Below are 21,552 nucleotides of genomic sequence, written 5' to 3'. Positions count from 1 at the left end.
TAAATAAATAGGCTTTCTATAGCCCACTGAATGAGAGATAGCACACACAGCAGTGGCACACAAGCCCTGACTGAGGCCAATATTTTTCTACCACTGATTGATGTAGTGTTTTTGTGTTGAGGTAGAATTTAGAACACAAATCACGGAAAAAATAAATAGGCTTTCTATGGCCCACTCAGTGAGAGATGGCACACACAGGGATGGCACTGTAGCAGAAATGCCAATCTTAATCTCCCACAAAAAAAAAAAAAAACAGGGACTGTCCTACAATTACTATCTCCCTGCAGTAATCTAAGCCAGGTATGGCAGGCAGCAATAGGAGTGGACTGATGCACAAATTAAATAAAAAGTGTGGACAAACAAAAAAGATAGCTGTGCAGAAAGGAACAAGAGGATATGTGCTTTGAAAAAAGCAGTTGGTTTGCACAGTGGCGTACACACAGCAATACAGCTATCACGGAGCCTTCTAGGGCAGCCCAATGAGCTACAACGCTGAGGAAAAAAAAAAAAAAAATAGCTTCCACTGTTCCTGCACACCGAAGGTGGTGTTGGACAGTGGAAATCGCTACAGCACAAGCGGTTTGGTGGTTAGTGGACCCTGCCTAACGCTCTCCCTGCTTCTGACGAAGCGGCAGCAACCTCTCCCTAAGCTCAGATCAGCAGCAGTAAGATGGCGGTCGGCGGGAACGCCCCTTTATAGCCCCTGTGACGCCGCAGACAGCAAGCCAATCACTGCAATGCCCTTCTCTAAGATGGTGGGGACCAGGATCTATGTCATCACGCTGCCCACACTCTGCGTTCACCTTCATTGGCTGAGAAATGGCGCTTTTCGCGTCATTGAAACGCGACTTTGGCGCGAAAGTCGCGTACCGCATGGCCGACAAGCACAGGGGTCGGATCGGGTTTCATGAGACGCCGACTTAGCCAAAAGTCGGCGACTTTTGAAAATGATCGACCCGTTTCGCTCAACCCTAGTCTTCAGCACTGGGTGCCGGGGAACAGCGCTAACTGTACCGTTGCTTCTCAGATGCTGGTACGTGTGGTACTGATGCAGCACACAAGTGGCAGACGGTTGTCGCATGTATGCCACAAGTATTATATACACGGACACTGCTATCTCCGGTACTGTTTTTTCCAGTACCGGAAATATCAGGACGTGTGAAACCTGCCTTAAGCTATTTTTGCTTTATACTGTCATGTGGACTATATATATCTTTGTATGACTTTTATGGGATATTGAACGCATGGTTTGCATGATGATGATGCACCACAGAAAGCAGCACGGATGCTTACTGGTGGCACCTCCACAATAGGCGACACTTATGCACTTCCTCCACATACATCTCAAAAGATATCTCCGTATCCACCACAGCAACAGAGCAGAACATTGTATCAAATGCAAAAATCCTAGTCAACTACAATACGTGACAATGCAATTGTGGCTGATATACAATTAGGCAAAGTAACATATGCTTAATGGACAATTTGAATGTGCAACATTTAAAAAAATATATAAACCACTGGAGAAAAATTGTGCTCATTGCCAAAAGAGTGTGCTGACACTTGTACTGTTCTTACATGGCAAGAAGGGCTCTCCATTGATTTCATAGCTATGCATAATTCACAGCAACAGAGTGGTATGACTAAGCTCCAGCCTGATATGCAAAATTGCAACATGATGGAATTAACCACTGCATATGTTGCAGCATCTGTACAAGCAACAACAGGCAGTGAAGTGATACATCATATTATACAGCAGAGAAAAGAAAACTTGTGTTACCTTGATAGTCTTCATTATTGCTTACTGAAGTCTTTCAAAGAGGGTACAAAACTTGTTAATAGGGACCATTATGCGATCAGCAGAGAAGAATGCAACAAGGCATTGAGGAAGAGCAACTTCCAAAATTATCCTGCCACCCCTGGGTCTTTTGATACCTCATAGATTCTACAATTGCTTCTTCAAAGGACATACTGTGTGGCCCTGATTCCTGCTGTTTTACATTATTTATACTTGTGCACTTTGTGCTTTCCTTGAAGTGTAATCGTCAACATTTTTCTGTGACTATGCTGCCCCAAAAATGTAATTTTGTCATGTCTTAAAAATAAGCCTCTACTTTCATGATTGCTAAAACTATTTGTAGATTTGTTGAAGAATAGTTAGTTTTCAGCTTTTGATTGATCTGAATTCCCCTGATAGGACCCTACCTAAGGCCTCTTTCACACATCAGTGTTTCCGGTACGTGTAGTGACAGCTTTCTCACGTACTGGAGACACTGACACACGTAGACCCATTCAAATGAATGGGTCTATGCACATGTCTCCGTGTTTTCACGGACCGTGTGTCCGTGTTGAAAACACGGAGACATGTCCGTGTTTGGCCGGTTTTACACGTCAGTGGCTCCGGTACGTGTGGTGACAGTTTTCTCACGTACCGGAGACACTGACTCACGTAAACACATTAAAATCAATGTGTCTCTGCACATGTCAGCGTGTTTTCACGGACCGTATGTCCGTTTTAAAAATACGGAGACATGTCAGTGTGTGTGAGAGTGCACGGATCACATGGACCCATTAAAGTCAATGGGTCCGTGTAAAACATGTACCGCACACGGATGCTGTCCGTGTGCCATCCGTGTGCCGTGCAGGAGACAGCGCTACAGTAAGCGCTGTCCCCCCAGCTTGTGGTGCTGAAGCCGCCATTCATTCCTTCTTCCCAGCAGCGTTCGCTGGAGAGAAGTAATGAAAAATCATTGTTTTTTTATTTTTTTTGTGTTTAAAATAAAGATCCTTGTCACCACCCCCCTCCCACCCCCTGTGCGCCTGCCCGCTAGAAATAAAATACTCACCCGGCTCCCTCGATGCTTTCTCTCAGCGTCGCAGCTGGGGGGATGCTGAGAGGAAGCATCGAGGGAGCCGGGTGAGTATTTTATTTCCAGCGGGCGGGCGCACAGGGGGTGGGAGGGGGTGGTGACAAGGATCTTTATTTTAAACACAAAAAAATAAAAAAAACAATGATTTTTCATTCCTTCTCTCCAGCGAACGCTGCTGGGAAGAAGGAATGAATTCCGGCTTCAGCACTAGATGCAGGGGACAGCGCTTATCTCTAGCGCTGTCTCCTGCATGGTCTGTGTGGTACCCAGTCGGCACACGGGTGGCACACGGCTGCCGCACGTGTGCCACACTGATGTGCCACATGAGCACACGGACACACGGACACGGGTAACTCTGGTACCGATTTTTCCGGTACCGGAATTATCTGGACGTGTGAGACTGGCCTAAGAATAGGTCCCTGCCCTAGACTAGGAATATATAAGGCTCTGGTAGTGTTCCTTTGATGATAGTATACCTGTATTCACTATGAAACAAATATCAGGTGGTTTAGGAAACATATGGATCCTGCTCACTTTTGTCAGATACATCTTCGAGAGGTGGCGATATTAAACAGTTATTTTGAGAAGGCATCACTTCTTCAAGGGTTTCAGAATCAAAATAATTTAATTTATATGGCTCATTCGTCTGGTGATGGTACTCTTCCGCTTCAACATCACAATTTTCCAATAGAGGTTCTTCATTCAGCAGTGTGATTTGACACTGATTCACAAAGCTCAAGAAGGTGATCACTCTGTTTCCCGTGGCCTGGACACTATGAGAGGATGCCCACCGTGTGGCACAACATGAGGGGGAAGATGTACAAGGAAGACTCTGGTGATAGGGAGCAGGGTGAGGGGTCACCTCCTAACATAAACCTGAGTCTGATCACTGCACTCAATATCGTTCATAGATGGGTTCTTCCCTCCATGTGCGATCACGTGCCTAGGCCTTCGCTGGCCTAGGTCCAGTGCATAGATCAGCGAGATACTAGTCCCACCACTACAAAAAGACAACAAGAGGAAGGTATGACAAACAATGGGAAAAGACACAACAAATAGCACTCCTTTATTTCCCCAACAGGAAACTTTGCTGCTGCAAAAGGAACAAACACCACAGCTTATCCACAGACTGGCACCTTCAAAAAAGTCAGTATAGATGAACTATAAGGAATTAAGCTAGCAGTGGGTTTATATAGTGGAAGGGAGTGGTCACAAGGTCCTGCAACTGAGAACTCAAGCTCCAAGTTCACAGCCAAAAGAAAAAGGGTCCTTAAGCCTTTCAGAACCAAAAGAAAATAAATCTACTCCAGTTCAAAGTATAGGATAGATGGATACTAAAGGGGACCTGCAATCTATTAAACGTTGTGACCTTCTGATTCCTGATCCTCCATGAGTCACATCAGGACGTGACACACCCATGACAGTTAGTCACAGAAGGAATCATCCAAAGTTGATAGTACACACAAAAACTGTGTCATTGTCACAAGAATGTGTGGCTGTTATCAAGGCAGGATCTACATGCATACTCTTAAAAATGCATGGTCAACCACATTATGAGTGGACCAGAGGCTTAAGTAGGTTGTTCTCAGGTGGTTTCCATGCAGGAAATTTCAGTTGCAGTATTCTTGTGGAATATCAAGCAGCAACAGAACTGTGCTTGATGACAGAAAAACTAAGATCATTTTTAATATTTTTTGTTTTATGATATAAAGCATGCAAATTTTGTCTGTGCATGTTTAATTATACATGCTGTTATTTGCTACCAGTTACCATCCATTTATCTGTAGGGATGTGGACTGTCTTACTGTGTTCCTGCCCCTGAAGACAACAGTCGCCCTGTGTGTATAGTGTCATGCGATTTTACATGTAATAGTGATAGCCATCTTATATAATGTGTTATGGTAATGTACAGCATGTAAGTCATGCAAAGTGTTAATGTGTAATGTGAGTAATGTATAGTGGAGAGCAAGCATAGGATTAGCTTTGCAATAGCATAAGTACAGTTTATATAGTAAGTGGTTTAGCAATAGTATAGGACATAGGATAAGTATATAGCTAATGATAGAACTAGCCCAGTGGGTGGAAACTAGTGTTGATTAAAAGGGTTCACTTCCTGATAGTGTTTGGTTAGAGAAGTGCAGTGTCAAGGTCAAGTTATGGGGCAGTGGGCTGCTAGGGTCAGCATTGACCAATTGTTTGAGGAAATTGAAGGCCATACTAAAATCCCTGATGGACATTTCGGTAATGTCTGGAGCCTAGTGCTCGGGCGAGATACCAAAGCGCGGACCTGGTCTTCTGATATCTCGAGGTCGATGGACTTTGAATTACGTGGGGGAAGGTGGCTGATCCAAAGGTGCAATGTTGAAGTGGACAAGATATCCCTGAGGTTGATGAAGTCAGAAGGCGTAGGGGTAGTCCACGATGGATGGGTTGCAGGGCTGAAGAGTTACAGTACTAAGAAAGGAATAAACCTGAAATGCTATGCCCTATCCCACATATCACCAGCTGATGAACTTAAACTGACTACTAAATGTTTGCCTGTTGTAAAGAACTTGGTGTCCCCTGATTCTTGTGCGCAGCTCCTGGGGATGAAAGCCTGGAGGCAGCAAGCATAGGCCTGTGGCCTGCAAGTGTGTGTGATGCACCAAACACCCTACAGCACACTGTAGTGTAGCATTTGTCTGTAAAGTGCCATAGTGTGACTGGCACTTTACATATCCATAGCCACAGCCATGTTGACATTTTCTTAGGCTGTGTTTGTGTTAATGAGCTCAAAAAATGGGTTCAATACAGGCCTAGAAAAAAAATTGTTGAAGCTGGAGTTTTAAAAACATCAACCATCTCAAATAGGCAAGATTTTGAAGCATAAATAGAATGGGTCTTAATGTTTTCACCCTATGGTAAAAAAACAAACAATTTTTTTCCTTAGGATTTTTCCTTCCTTCTGTTAGATCTTAATGTATTTATTAGATTCGATGTATAGATGACTAAACAAACTATTAAAAAATGTAAAAAAATAATTCACATGTCACATTGGATGGAGAACCTTTGGACTTCACAGCCAACAATTGCAAAAGCAATCAATAATTAGCAAATTATTTACAGCACTGAATAAAATGAGGTCTTATTGATGCAATTTTAGGATAGTCATGAAGCAATTTAAAGACAATGGGGGTGCATCAATAAACGTTTAGTTGACACAATGACAAAGGCAGAAAACAGATGGCACCAAATCAATATTTTTTTGAACTACAAATAAATACATATAAAAGCAAAATGCATGCTGGTACAATAACTGTGTAAATAGTGGATGCTATAAAAAAATATAACAAATATGTTATTCATATTAATGAAAATGTCATTAACTATGTTATTATGAAGTTGCTAGAAATATCTAAACTCTATAAAAGGGTAAATATAATTTTAACAACTTCATAGAAAATAGTTTTAGCACAGGAATGATCATTGCACTTTAAGCAAAAACAATGGGGAGAATTATCAATAGTGTCTTATTCTTAGACCAAAGTGGTAAGCAAAATACTCTCTTCACCCCAGAGCATAATAAATATGGAGGGAGGGATAATGCCTGACCTTCTACCGTCAGTCCCATGTCTGGTCCTCTATGCATTCTGTTTGGCTCATCTGTATTCTGTGCCAATAGACCTCGAACATCATAATACGTGTAAACTGGAGAAAGTGGAGTTGAAACCACACTGCCAGTAGAAAAAATGAGGTAGAAAAACTTTGAAAGTATAAATGTGGTGTATATCAACGCATTTTGAAGAACACCTGTTTCTTTCTCAGGATGAACCACAGAACTAAAACTACCGCTCACAGGATGTGAGTATAAATAGACAAGTTATTTAAAAAAGAGCGCTCAACAATGGCCCACTGAAATCATATGACCAAGTTACAGAGTCAGTAATGAATTGGAGGATTGGATAACATGAAAGTCTGCAGAGACGAGCTATGTGAAAAATCATCATGGCGTCTGGACAAGATAAAGAAGAAAAGAAAGAGAATGACTCCAATCAGAGACAACGTCATCTATAAGGAACCTGAATGTACATTTTTTTGTGATACTGACTAATTCTCAAATATTTATTTATGTTAGGAGCATTAAAGGGGTTGTCCAAATTTGTGATGAGTCTATAGTCGTTTTATGTGACTGCAGACTTCTGAATTCTCACAGTGCGCACTGCACTCTTTCAGATTCTCTGATGCAGGCTATTTGCATAAATTCGGTCACGTGTCAACTAACGATGCGTGGCATTACTCAATGAAAATGAACTCAGCGAGGCCAGACATGTCTAGAAGCAATGTAGCCAGACGTATGCAAATCCCATTGTGCTCACATGACCATCCACTCTTACCACCGGTAAGAGAGAAGCCTAGTGCATGCTCTGTGAGAATTCAGAAGCCTGTAGTTACCTACAGTGACTGCAGACTTTCATTTCAAATCTGGACAAGCCCTTTAATTATAAAATGAAGCACTGTAACATGCCAGTCAGACAGGGTGTAGTATACTCACTGTCACGGTTCAGCTCTGCTTGCTGGTTCCAGCAATCATCACATGAACACTTCCCTCATATGTGATATTCATACTTATGGTCAGATGACAATGAGCTTTTCTTCCTGGTTCTCTCAGTTTTTCACTGAACATTGAGAGAATTAGGGAGAGCAGCTCATCGGTACATGACTAAGGCCGGGGTCACACTAGCAATGAATATGGACAGGTGCTATGCGATAAAACATCACATAGCAGTTGCACCAATATTCATCTATGGGGCAGCTCACATCAGTATTTTTTTTCTTGGCCATTTTCAATGTGTGAGTGAAATCGCAGCATGCTGCGATTGTCATCGACACTCACCGAGTCTCAGCTCACTCGCACCCATATAAGCCTATGGATGTGAGTGAGACAACGCATCCAAGTGATGTGCAAATCGCATATGTGCTTGGGATGAGGGGAGAGTGAGCCAAACTAAATTTTTGCCCCAGGTGTAGACACACATCTGCCCAAAGCATGCTGCTAAAGCAACACTCGAGCGATGTAAGACGAAAAGTGTAAAAGTTTTAGAGTGGCCTAGTCAAAGCCCCGACCTTAATGCAATTGAGAATCTGTGGTCAGACTTGAAGATTGCTGTTCACCAGAGGAGACCATCTAACTTGGAGCTGAAGCAGTTTTACCTTGAGGAATGGGAAAAAATCCTGGTGGCAAGGTGTGGAAAGCTCGTAGAGACTTATCCAAAGCTACTTGCAGCTGTAATTGCCACAAAAAGAGGCTATACAAAGTACTGACTTTAGTGGGGTGAATAGTTATGCACACTGAAATTTTCAGTTAGTTTGTCCTATTTGTTGTTTGCTTCACAATTAAAAGAAAACCAAATATTCATAGCTGTAGACATGTTCTTTACATGAATTAATACAAACACTTAAAAAAACAATGAAATTACAGGTTGTAAGGTAGCAAAATAAGAAACCAGTCAAGGGGGTGAATTCTTTTGCAAGCCACTCTATATGGCTTGAGAAAGGTTCTGTGATAGAACCGAAATATCAGCACATGGGCCAATGAAGTCCACACTTTTTACCTCATAATGGAGTGCTGCCTCTTCTTATCTTTACATTATAAGTATATATATGGCCACTGTATATATTCCATTGCATTGTGATAGAGGAGGACGATGATCGCTCACCACTAGAGATTTGCATCTTAAATGCCATTGTCAAGATTGATCGAGACTTTTTTAGCAGTTACACAGCAGTCATGGGAACAAGCTCCAGTCACTATTATTAGAATTAAGGAGTTAAACTATCTGCTGTTAACTTCTTGGCACCCAATTCCGCAGGCTTATATTGCTTTGATGACAGAGAAGAACCCATGGAATATCAGGCAGTTGGTTTTAATATAATGGCTAAATATCGTGCATATGATTTATAAAGAATGATTTATCAAATTATATAACACTAGATGGCAGCCCGATTCTAAAGAATCGGGAGTCTAGAATCCATATATACTTTATTTATTCAAATGTAAGAATAATACAATTAATAAATAATAGTAAGAAAGAACAAAAAATGGCTACACTGACCAGCTCTTGACAATTCTTGACAGTACGGCACATTTCTGATTGGTCGCTCGCGGCAGGCGGCAACCAATCAGAAAAGTGCCGCGCACCACGAAGGCATATATCTTTGTCCACCCTGAGCGGGTGTAGGACGCTGGTGACGTCACTTATCTCCGGACATTATCTCCGGACAAAGCCACGGAAGTTGGCACAAATTGCCGGAAGTAGTATTCTAGGCAATTATATATTAGATTTTAATGTTATCAGTGTTTACCTTTGAACGTTTATATTGTATTGTCCTGTCACCAGCCATGTGTACGATTATCGGCCGAAAGCCTCTCTGGAACCAATAATCACCCCATGTAAAGGTATCTTTATAAGTTAAAGATTCAGAATACTATGACTTTTATCATATCCTGAACAGTCAAGTTTTTTATGAACCGTTAAGGTTTTCTGGTTGAAGTAAAAAAAACTCTGAGTGTTTACAGTTTGAAACCATAAAATGTTGAAAAATTATGTCATTCTTGAGTATATCACTCAATGGTGCTCATAAACGTGTCAAATTTGATCTATAATATACTTTAATATACGTTACTTTAATCTTTAATATACTTAGGAACAGGGCCCCAGACATCACACAGGGGGTCTGAAACACCGCACAGTGGTCCAAAATATCGCTGTGCTCTGCCTGGGGCCCCATATGCTGCCTGGGGCCCCTGTGCTCTGCCTGGGGCCCCATATGCTGCCTGGGGCCCCTGTGCTCTGCCTGGGGCCCCATGTTCTGCCTGGGGCCCCTGTGCTCTGCCTGGGGCCACTGTGCTCTGCTTGGGGCCCCATATGCTGCCTGGGGCCCCTGTGCTCTGCCTGGGGCCCCATAGGCTGCCTGGGGCCCCTGTGCTCTACCTGGGACCACTGTGCTGTGCCTTGGGCCCCATATGCTGCCTGGGGCCCCTGTGCTCTGCCTGGGGCCCCATGTTCTGCCTGGGGCCACTGTGCTCTGCCTGGGGCCCCATAGGCTGCCTGGGGCACCTGTGCTCTGCCTGGGACCACTGTGCTCTGCCTGGGGCCCCATATGCTGCCTGGGGCCCCTGTGCTCTGCCTGGGGCCACTGTGCTCTGCCTGGGACCACTGTGCTCTGCCTGGGGCCCCATATGCTGCCTGGGGCCCCTGTGCTCTGCCTCTGCGCATTTTAAAATGCGCGCGTGTCCAGCCTCCCGGCTTGTGATTGGTTGACCGCGCCGCAACCAATCACAAGCCGGGACGTCACGGGAGGCTGGACACACGCCCATTTTAAAATGCGCGCGTGTCCAGCCTCCCGGCTTGTGATTGGTTGACCGCGCCGCAACCAATCACAAGCCGGGACGTCACGGGAGGCTAGACACGCGCCCATTTTAAAATGCGCGCGTGTCCAGCCTCCCGTGACGTCACGGCTTGTGATTGGTTGCGGCGCCCATGTGACTGCGACGCAACCAATCACAAAGCCGGGACGTAAGTTTAAAATCCTTAAGGACCTGAAATTACGTCACGGCTTGCTGTGATTGGTTGCGTCGCCCATGTGACTGCGACGCAACCAATCACAAAGCCGGAGCGTAATTTTAAAATACTGAATGACCTGAAATTACGTCACGGCTTGCTGTGATTGGTTGCGTCGCCGCCACATGGGCGGCAGGAAACCAATCACAAGCCGGGACTTCACGTAAGGAAAGAAAAGCGCGAATTTTAAACAAAGAACGCTTCCGCTTCCCTCGGTAAGGTGCAGGCTGCGTCGGAGAGGTGAGTATAGCAATATTTTTTATTTTAATTCTCTCTTTTACACATTTTTACATTAATGTTGTTTCGATACCGATACCCGATACCACAAAAGTATCGGATCTCGGTATCGGAATTCCGATACCCGCAAGTATCGGCCGATACCCGATACTTGCAGTATCGGAATGCTCAACACTACACACCATACGACAGTGATTGGTATACAAATGATAAATAGAATGGACAATTGAGTTCAAGGATCCAATGGCTAAGAAATGGAGAGTAATTACTTATTTGAGTATATTACAATTTGGTTTAATTTCTGTTTTAACCCCTTCACCCCCAAGGGTGGTTTGCACGTTAATGCCTGAGCCAATTTTTACAATTCTGACCACTGTCCTTTTGTGAGTTTATAACTCTGGAACGCTTCAACGGATCTTGGCGATTCTGACACTGTTTTCTCGTGACATATTATACTTCATGATAGTGGTAAAATTTCTTCGATATAACTTGCGTTTATTTGTGAAAAAAATGGAAATTTGGCGAAAATTTTGAAAATTTTGCAATTTTCCAACTTTGAATTTTTATGCCCTTAAATCACAGAGATATGTCACACAAAATACTTAATAGGTAACATTTCCCACATGTCTACTTTACATCAGCACAATTTTGGAACCAAAATTTTTTTTGTTAGGGAGTTATAAGGGTATGTGTCCACGTTCAGGATTGCATCAGGATTTGGTCAGGATTTTTCATCAGTATTTGTAAGCCAAAACCAGGAGTGGAACAATTAGAGGAAAAGTATAATAGAAAAATATGCACCACTTTTGCATTTATCACCCACTCCCGGTTTTGGCTTACAAATTCTGATAAAAAATCCTGACCAAATCCTGATGCAATCCTGAACGTGGACACATACCCCAAGGGTTGAAAGTTGACCAGCAATTTCTCATTTTTACAACACCATTTTTTTTTAGGGACCACATCTCATTTGAAGTCATTTTGAGGGGTCTATATGATAGAAAATACCCAAGTGTGACACCATTCTAAAATCTGCACCCCTCAAGGTGCTCAAAACCACATTCAAGAAATTTATTAACCCTTCAGGTGTTTCACAGGAATTTTTGGAATGTTTAAATAAAAATTAACATTTAAATTTTTTTTACACAAAATTTATTTCAGCTCCAATTTGTTTAATTTTACCAAGGGTAACAGGAGAAAATGGACCCCAAAAGTTGTACAATTTGTCCTGAGTACGCCGATACCCCATATGTGGGGGTAAACCACTGTTTGGGCGCACCGCAGAGCTCGGAAGGGAAGGAGCGCCATTTGACTTTTCAATGCAAAATTGACTGGAATTGAGATGGAACGCCATGTTGCGTTTGGAGAGCCCCTGATGTGGGGGGTTTCAATGTTTAGGCACAAGTGACACCATTTTGGAAAGTAGATCCCTTAAGGAACTTATCTAGATGTGTGGTGAGCACTTTGACCCAACAAGTGCTTCACAGAAGTTTATAATGCAGAGCCGTAAAAATAAAAAATCATATTTTTTCACAAAAATTAACTTTTCCCTCCAATTTTTTATTTTCCCAAGGGTAAGAAAAGAAATTATACCACAAAGGTTGTTGTTCAATTTGTCCTGAGTACGCCGATACCCCATATGTGGGGGTAAAGGACTGTTTGGGCGCATGTCAGAGCTCGGAAGGGAAGGAGCGCCATTTGACTTTTCAATGTAAAATTGACTGGAATTAAGATGGGACGCCATGTCGCGTTTGGAGAGCCCCTGATGTGCCAAAACATTAAACCCCCCACAAGTGACACCATTTTGGAAAGTAGACCCCCTAAGGAACTTATCTAGATGTGTGGGGAGCACTTTGACCCACCAAGTGCTTCACAGAAGTTTATAATGCAGAGCCGTAAAAACAAAAAATCATATTTTTTCACAAAAATTATATTTTCGCCCCCAATTTTTTATTTTCCCAAGGGCAAGAGAAGAAATTAGACCACAAAAGTTGTTGTGCAATTTGTCCTGAGTACGCCGATACCCCATATGTGGGGGTAAACAACTGTTTGGTCGCATGGCAGAGCTCGGAAGGGAAGGAGCGCCATTTGACTTTTCAATGCAAAATTGACTGGAATTGAGATGGGACGCCATGTCGCGTTTGGAGAGCCCCTGATGTGCGTAAACATTAAACCCCCCACAAGTGACACCATTTTGGAAAGTAGACCCCCTAAGGAACTTATCTAGATGTGTGGTGAGCACTTTGACCCACCAAGTGCTTCACAGAAGTTTATAATGCAGAGCCGTAAAAATAAAAAATCATATTTTTTCACAAAAATTATCTTTTCGCCCCCAATTTTTTATTTTCCCAAGGGTAAGAGAAGAAATTAGACAACAAAAGTTGTTGTGCAATTTGTCCTGAGTATGCCGATACCCCATATGTGGGGGTAAACGACTGTTTGGGCGCATGGCAGAGCTCGGAAGGGAAGGAGCGCCATTTGACTTTTCAATGCAAAATTGACTGGAATTAAAATGGGACGCCATGTCGCGTTTGGAGAGCCCCTGATGTGCCTAAACATTAAACCCCCCACAAGTGACACCATTTTGGAAAGTAGACCCCCTAAGGAACGTATCTAGATGTGTTTTGAGAGCTTTGATCCCTTAAGTGTTTCACTACAGGTTATAACGCAGAGCCGTGAAAATAAAAATTTTTTTTTCACAAAAATGATTTTTTTAGCCCCCAGTTTTGTATTTTCACAAGGGTAACAGGATAAATTGGACCCCAATAGTTGTTGTCCAATTTGTCCTGAGTACGCTGATACCCAATATGTGGGAGGGAACCACTGTTTGGGCGCATGGCATAGCTCGGAAGGGAAGGAGCGCCATTTGGAATGCAGACTTAGATGGATTGGTCTGCAGGCATCACGTTGCATTTGCAGAGCCCCTGATGTACCCAAACAGTAGAAACCCCCAAAAGTGACCCCATATTGGAAACTAGACCTCCCAAGGAACTTATCTAGATGTGTTGTGAGAACTTTGAACCCCCAGGTGTTTCACTACAGTTTACAAGGCAGAGCCGTGAAGATAAAAAATCTTTTTTTTCCCACAAAAATGATATTTAGCCCCCAAAATTTATATTTTCCCAATGGTAACAAAAGAACTTGGACCCCAAAAGTTGTTGTCCAATTTGCCCCGAGTACGCTGATGCCCCATATGTTGGGGTAAACCCCTGTTTGGGCGCACGGCAAAGCTCGGAAAGGAAGGAGCACTGTTTTACTTTTTCAATGCAGAATTGGCTGGAATTGAGATCGGACGCCATGTCGCGTTTGGAGAACCCCTGATGTGCCTAAACAGTGGAAACTCCCCAATTCTAACTGAAACCCTAATCCAAACACACCCCTAACCCTAATCCCAATGGTAACCCTAACCACACCCCTAATCCTGACACACCCCTAACTCTAATCCCAACCCTAATCCCAACCGTAAATGTAATCCAAACCCTAACCCTAACTTTAGCCCCAACCCTAACCCTAACTTTAGCTCCAACCCTAGCCGTAACCCTAACCCTAGCCATAACCCTAGCCCTATCCCTAGCCGTAACCCTAGCCCTAACCCTAGCCCTAACCCTTGCCCTAATGGGAAAATGGAAATAAATACATTTTTTTAATTTTATTATTTTTCCCTAACTAAGGGGGTGATGAAGGGGGGTTTGATTTACTTTTATAGCTTTTTTATAGCAGATTTTTATGATTGGCAGCCGTCACACACTAAAAGACGCTTTTTATAGCAAAAAGTTTTTGCGTCTCCACATTTTGAGACCTATAATTTTTCCATATTTTGGTCCACAGAGTCGTGAGGTCTTGTTTTTTGCGGGACGAGTTGACATTTTTATTGGTAACATTTTCGGACACGTGATAGTTTTTGATCGCTTTTTATTCCGATTTTTGTGAGGCAGAATGACCAAAAACCAGCTATTCATGAATTTCTTTTGGGGGAGGCGTTTATACCGTTCCACGTTTGGTAAAGTTGATAAAGCAGTTTTATTCTTCGGGTCAGTACGATTACAGCGATACCTCATTTATATAATTTTTTTATGTTTTGGCGCTTTTATACGATAAAAACTATTTTATAGAATAAATAATTATTTTGGCATCGCTTTATTCTGAGGACTATAACTTTTTTAATTTTTCTTTGATGATGCTGTATGGCAGCTCGTTTTTTGCGGGACAAGATGACGTTTTCAGTGGTACCATGGTTATTTATATCCGTCTTTTTGATTGCGTGTTATTCCACTTTTTGTTTGGCGTTATGATAATAAAGCGTTGTTTTTTGCCTCTTTATTTTTTCCTTTCGGTGTTCACTGAAGAGGTTAACTAGTGATACAGTTTTATAGGTGGGGTCATTACGGACGCGGCGATACTAAATATGTGTACTTTTATTGTTTTATTTTTTTTATTTAGATAAAGAAATGTATTTATGGGAATATTTTTATTTTTCTTTATTTAGGATTTTTTTTTTTTTTTTTAACTTATGTGGAAATTTTTTTTTTTACTTTTTTACTTTGTCCCAGGGGGGACATCACAGATCGGTGATCTGACAGTTTGCACAGCACTCTGTCAGATCACCGATCTGACTTACAGCACTGCAGGCTTACCAAGCGCCTGCTCTGAGCAGGCACTCGGTAAGCCACCTTCTTCCCTGCAGGACCCGGATGCCGCGGCCATCTTGGATCCGGGCACCTGCAGCGAGGAGGAGGTAAGAGACCCTCGCAGTAACGCGATCACATCGCTTTGCTCCGGGGGTCTCAGGGAAGCATGCAGGGAGCCCCCTCCCTGCGCGATGCTTCCCTGTACCGCCGGCACACCGCGATCATGTTTGATCGCAGTGTGCTGGGGGTTAATGTGCCGGGGGCGGTCCGTGACTGCTCCTGGCACATAGTTCCGGATGTCAGCTGTGATAATCAGCTGACACCTGGCCGCGATCGGCGGCGCTCCCCCCGTGAGCGCCGCCGATCACGCTGGACGTACTATCCCGTCGGTGGTCATACGGGCCCACCCCACCTCGAAGGGATAGTACGTCCAATGTCAGAAAGGGGTTAACCACAATAATGTATTCCTTCTAACGAATACACCATCAATTCATTATTAGTACAGACCCATTCTCTTGGAACCCACCGGTCTTGAGAATGAAGGGGCACAGCATCATGCTATGCAGGGAGCTGTAGCTAGACACAATCACTTACATCGAGTCTATCTGCCTTTTTTCATAGATTTGTATCTTCCAGCAATACACAATTACTTTATGGGAATACCTCTTTGAATATTAGTTGATATGTAATGATTTTGTGTCCACAATCTTATTTTTTATTTAAGATTTTAAGGTCAATTCATCAGAGCATTTTTCCAGAATTTTGGTGCAAATTGCTTTGAAGAGTGGCAACATTTTTGCGAAACTCAGAGTTGGGCAAAAAATGTGTGATTTTTGGTATTTTCATGCCAGGTTCTCCAAACTCTGTCAAACTAGGTGAAGCTGGGGTATTCCTTATGCCAGAAATGTTACTCCAGTCAGGGAAATCTTACTCTAGTCAAAGCACTGGAATAAGATATCTGATGTGGCGCACTGAAGTGCATGCCACTCGTCAGTCGCTGATTTAGGCCGGTTTCACACGTCAGTGTCTCCAGTACGTGAGGTGACAGTTTCCTCACGTACCGGAGCCACTAACACACGTAGACCCATTAAAATCAATGCATCTGTGCAGATGTCATTGATTTTTTGTGGACCGTGTCTCCGTGTGCCAAACACGGAGACATGTCAGTGTTCGTGGGAGCGCACGTATTACACGGACCCATTAAAGTCAATGGGTCCGTGTAAAACACGGACCTCACACGGACGTTCTCCGTGTGCGGTCCCTGTGGCATGCAGGAGACAGCGCTACAGTAAGCGCTGTCCCCCCCACATGGTGCTGAAGCCGCGATTCATATCTTCTGTGCAGCAGCGTTTGCTGCATAGAAGATATGAATAATAGTGTTTAAATGAAAGATCTACCTGTCCGCCACCCCCCCACCCCCTGTGCGCCCCCCCGCTGTTCAGAAAATACTCACCCGCTCCCACGTTGGCTGTCGCTGCTTCCTGGTCTGGCCGCGGCTTCTACTGTATGTGGTCACGTGGGGCCGCTCATTTACAATAATGAATAGTCGGCTCCGCCCCTATGGGAGGTGGAGCCGCCTATTCATGACTGTTAATGAGCGGCCCCACGTGACCGCATACAGTGGAAGCCGCGGCCAGACCAGGAAGGAGCGACAGCCAACGAGGGATGCGGGTGAGTATTTTCTGAACAGCGCGGGGGCGCACAGGGGGTGGGGGGGCGGCAGACACATAGATCTTTCATTTAAACACTATTATTCATATCTTCTATGCAGCAAATGCTGCTGCACAGAAGATATGAATTGCGGCTTCAGCACGATGCAGGGGACAGCGCTAAACTTTAGTGCTGTCTCCTGCACGCTCCGTGTGGTACCCACTCGGCACATGGGCGGCACACGTGTGCTGCACGTATGGCCTACGTGAGCTCACAGGCACACGGACAAGGATAACTCCGGTACCGATTGTTTCCGGTACCGGAATTATCTGGACGTGTGGGACAGCCCTTAGTAAAAGTCATGCTATTCTTAATGACCCTAGAGCATCAACTTTAAGAGCAGTAAAATCAAAGCAGCATGAAAAAGGAAGACTGGAGATATCAAAGATCATGAAGATTATTTAGCTCAATTATTTTGCAAGATAAAAAAAAGCTCTGTTGAAAATATCTGCACATGTACAGATTAAATGTTTTCTGTCATCAGATTTATTCATAATCTCAACGCCTTTTGAAGTCAAATAGGACTTCTTCTTTAGGAGCTGAATAAGAAGTTCTATTTGGCTTTGAAATGCATTGAGATTGTGAATAAACCACCAATTTTCATCTTCAAACTTGCCTGGACTTCTATTTGCACAGCAGCGTGGAGAGTATCCATGAATTTCCCAGGTTTTTGATATGTAATCTGGCAACAGCATGGCGTAGGAACAAAGTGCCTGATTCCAGCCATATATCACTTACTTTACTGAGGTTACAAGAGGAGGACCAGCGAGGACTGACTTTAAAGTTGGACTTCAAAAAGGAAGATTTTAATGGACTCAGAAAGAGGGTAAGAAAGATCCAATGGCCAAATGTTCTAAAAGGCAGAAATGTCTAAGAACAATGGAAGATTTGGCTAAATGAAATTCTCAGTGCACATTCAATAACAATCTCTAAAAGAAGGAAGAGTTGGAGACATTTAAAGAGAAAAAACACCATAAGAGGAAAGACCTCCACTAGGGTTGAGCGACTTTTATTTTTATAGGATCGGGTCGGGTTTCACGAAACCCGACTTTCTCAAAAGTCGGGTCGAGTGAAATCGGCCGATCCTATAAAAAAGTCGGGGTCGGGGTTGGCCGAAACATGAAACCCAATGCAGTGCAATGGGATACTATGGTTCGGCCGTGTGGTACACCAGTGCCCTAAGATACTAAGGTATCTTAGGGCACTGGTGTACCACACGGCCAAACCCTTATTTAAGGCTGGCTGTTTCATTGGGTATTGCACCTGTGCATTTGCTATTTTATTTGGGTCCGCTGCACCCTGCTTGTGCATTTGTATTTGAGGCCCATTCAGACAGGTAAGCATCTCTGCCTGTTTTTGGTGTTTTTTCTTGAATTTTTCCTTTTTGGTGTTTTTCATGTTAGAGTAGGACTGGCAAGACGTAAGGACCCTTGGCGAGGGTTGCCAGCTTCCATATTGTGGCCAGAATATCAACTAAGACCTTACATATATTTACATGTTTTGTTTTGCACGTATATATTTTTTGCAGGGTGCAGTTGGACCCAAATGGTTCTGTACACTGTGGCCTCTGTTCGCACAGGATGCATTTTAGCACTGGGCAGCCCGCTTTAGGGCATCATTAATAGGCTGATAACCAGATGCTCTTCATTTCCTGTGTGAACATGCCACATACGGAGTATCTTAGTGCACTGGTGTACCACACGGCCAAACCCTTATTTAAGGCTGGCTGTTTCATTGGGTATTGCACCTGTGCATTTGCTATTTTATTTGGGTCTGCTGCACCCTGCTTGTGCATTTGTATTTGAGGCCCATTCAGACAGGTAAGCATCTCTGCCTGTTTTTGGTGTTTTTTCTTGAATTTTTCCTTTTTGGTGTTTTTCATGTTAGAGTAGGACTGGCAAGACGTAAGGACCCTAGGCGAGGGTTGCCAGCTTCCATATTGTGGCCAGAATATCAACTAAGACCTTACATATATTTATATGTTTTGTTTTGCACGTATATATTTTTTGCAGGGTGCAGTTGGACCCAAATGGTTCTGTACACTGTGGCCTCTGTTCGCACAGGATGCATTTTAGCACTGGGCAGCCCGCTTTAGGGCATCATTAATAGGCTGATAACCAGATGCTCTGCATTCCCTGTGTGAACATGCCACATACGGAGTATCTTAGTGCACTGGTGTACCACACGGCCAAACCCTTATTTAAGGCTGGCTGTTTCATTGGGTATTGCACCTGTGCATTTGCTATTTTATTTGGGTCCGCTGCACCCTGCTTGTGCATTTGTATTTGAGGCCCATTCAGACAGGTAAGCATCTCTGCCTGTTTTTGGTGTTTTTTCTTAAATTTTTCCTTTTTGGTGTTTTTGATACTATGGTTCCCAGGGTCTGAAGGAGAGGAAACTCTCCTTCAGGCCCTGGGATCCATATTAATGTGTAAAATAAAGAATCAAAATAAAAAATATTGATATACTCACCCTCGGACGCGCCCTGGTACTAACCGGCAGCCTTCCTTCCTAAGAATGAGCGTGTGAATGACCTGCTGTGACGTCGCGGCTTGTGATTGGTCCCGTGAGCGGTCACATGGGCGGTCACACGACCAATCACAAGCCGCGACGTCATCTAAGGTCCTTCACGCGCTCATTCTTAGGAAGGAAGGCTGCCGGAAAGAAGCAGGGCGCGTCCGAGGGTGAGTATATTCCTATTAGTTATATACTCATCTGTTATGATCCTTAGTGGTTGAGGATCACGAATTACTCCAGCTAAGTAACAAACATAGGACAAGCTCTAGGGAGGTGGCAAACTGGACTAACCGCAAATCTGAACCTATCCAAACACACTAGAAGTAGCCGGTGAAAGTGCCTAAAAAATCCTAGACGTCTCGAGCCAGCCTGAGGAACTAACTACCCCTAGAGAGAAAGAAAGACCTCTCTTGCCTCCAGAGAAATAATCCCCAAAGATATAGAAGCCCCCCAACAAATAATAACGGTGAGGTAAGAGGAAGGCACATACACAGGGGTGAAACCAGATTCAGCAAATGAGGCCCACTAATACTAGATAGCAGAAAATAGTAAGGGGTCTGTGCGGTCAGTAAAAAACCCTAACAAAATATCCACACTGAGATTTCAAGAACCCCCGCACCAACTAACGGTGTGGGGGGAGAAACTCCGTCCCCTAGAGCAACCAGCAAGCGAGGAGATCACATCTTAGCAAGCTGGACAAGAAACATGATGAATGCTGATAATCAAAAAATGAACGGACAAAAACTTAGCTTGTCTTGGAGAGGCTGGGAGCAAGGTAATCACAAGGAATCTGAAGAGCACTGAATACATTGATAGCAGGCAAGGAACTGAGTATCCAGGTGAGTTAAATAGGAAACGAACCAAGGATAACGAACCAGCTGATGCTGCCAACCTGCAGAAGACAACACTACACAGTACCGCTTGTGACCACTAGAGGGAGCCTAAAAATAGAGTTCACAACACTCACCCTCGGATGCGCCCTGCTTCTTTCCGGCAGCCTTCCTTCCTAAGAATGAGCACGTGAAGGACCTTAGATGACGTCGCGGCTTGTGATTGGTCGCGTGACCGCTAGTGTTGAGCATTCCGATGCTGCAAGTATCGGGTATCGGCCGATACTTGCTGTATCGGAATTCCGATACCGGGATTCCGATACTCTTGTGGTATCGGGTATCGGGTATCGGAACAACATTAATGTTAAAATGTGTAAAATAGAGAATTAAAATAAAAAATATCGCTATACTCACCTGTCCGACGCAGCCGGGACCTCAGCGCAGGAACCGGCAGCGTTGTTTGTTTAAAATTCCCGCTTTTACATGGTTACGCGAAGTCCCGGCTTGTGATTGGTCAGGGCGGCCATGTTGCCGGGCCGCGGACCAATCACAGCAAGCCGTGACGAAAATACGTCACGGCTTGCTGTGATTGGTCCGCGTCCCGGCAACATGGCCGCCATTAACCAATCACAAGCCGTGATGTCACGGGAGGCTGGAAACGCGCTCATTTTAAAAAGGGCGCGTGTCCAGCCTCCCGTGACGTCACGGCTTGTGATTGGTTGCGTCGCGGTCAACCAATCACAAGCCGGGAGGCTGGACACGCGCCCATTTCAAAATGAGCGCGTCCAGCCTCCCGGCTTGTGATTGGTTGATCGCGGCGCAACCAATCACAAGCCGTGACGTCACGGGAGGCTGGACACGCGCCCATTTCAAAATGAGCGCGTCCAGCCTCCCGGCTTGTGATTGGTTGATCGCGGCGCAACCAATCACAAGCCGTGACGTCACGGGAGGCTGGACACGCGCCCATTTTAAAATGAGCGCGTGTCCAGCCTCCCGTGACGTCCCGGCTTGTGATTGGTCAGGGCGGCCATATTGCCGGGACGCGGACCAATCACAGCAAGCCGTGACGTAATTTCGTCACGGCTTGCTGTGATTGGTCCGCGTCCCGGCAACATGGCCGACCTGACCAATCACAAGCCGGGAATTCACGTAACCAAGT

Source organism: Ranitomeya variabilis, chromosome 2 (assembly GCF_051348905.1).
Source record: "Ranitomeya variabilis isolate aRanVar5 chromosome 2, aRanVar5.hap1, whole genome shotgun sequence".
Classification (NCBI taxonomy): domain Eukaryota; kingdom Metazoa; phylum Chordata; class Amphibia; order Anura; family Dendrobatidae; genus Ranitomeya; species Ranitomeya variabilis.
The sequence above is the reverse complement of the archived record's forward strand: the minus strand, read 5'-3'. Positions refer to the sequence as shown.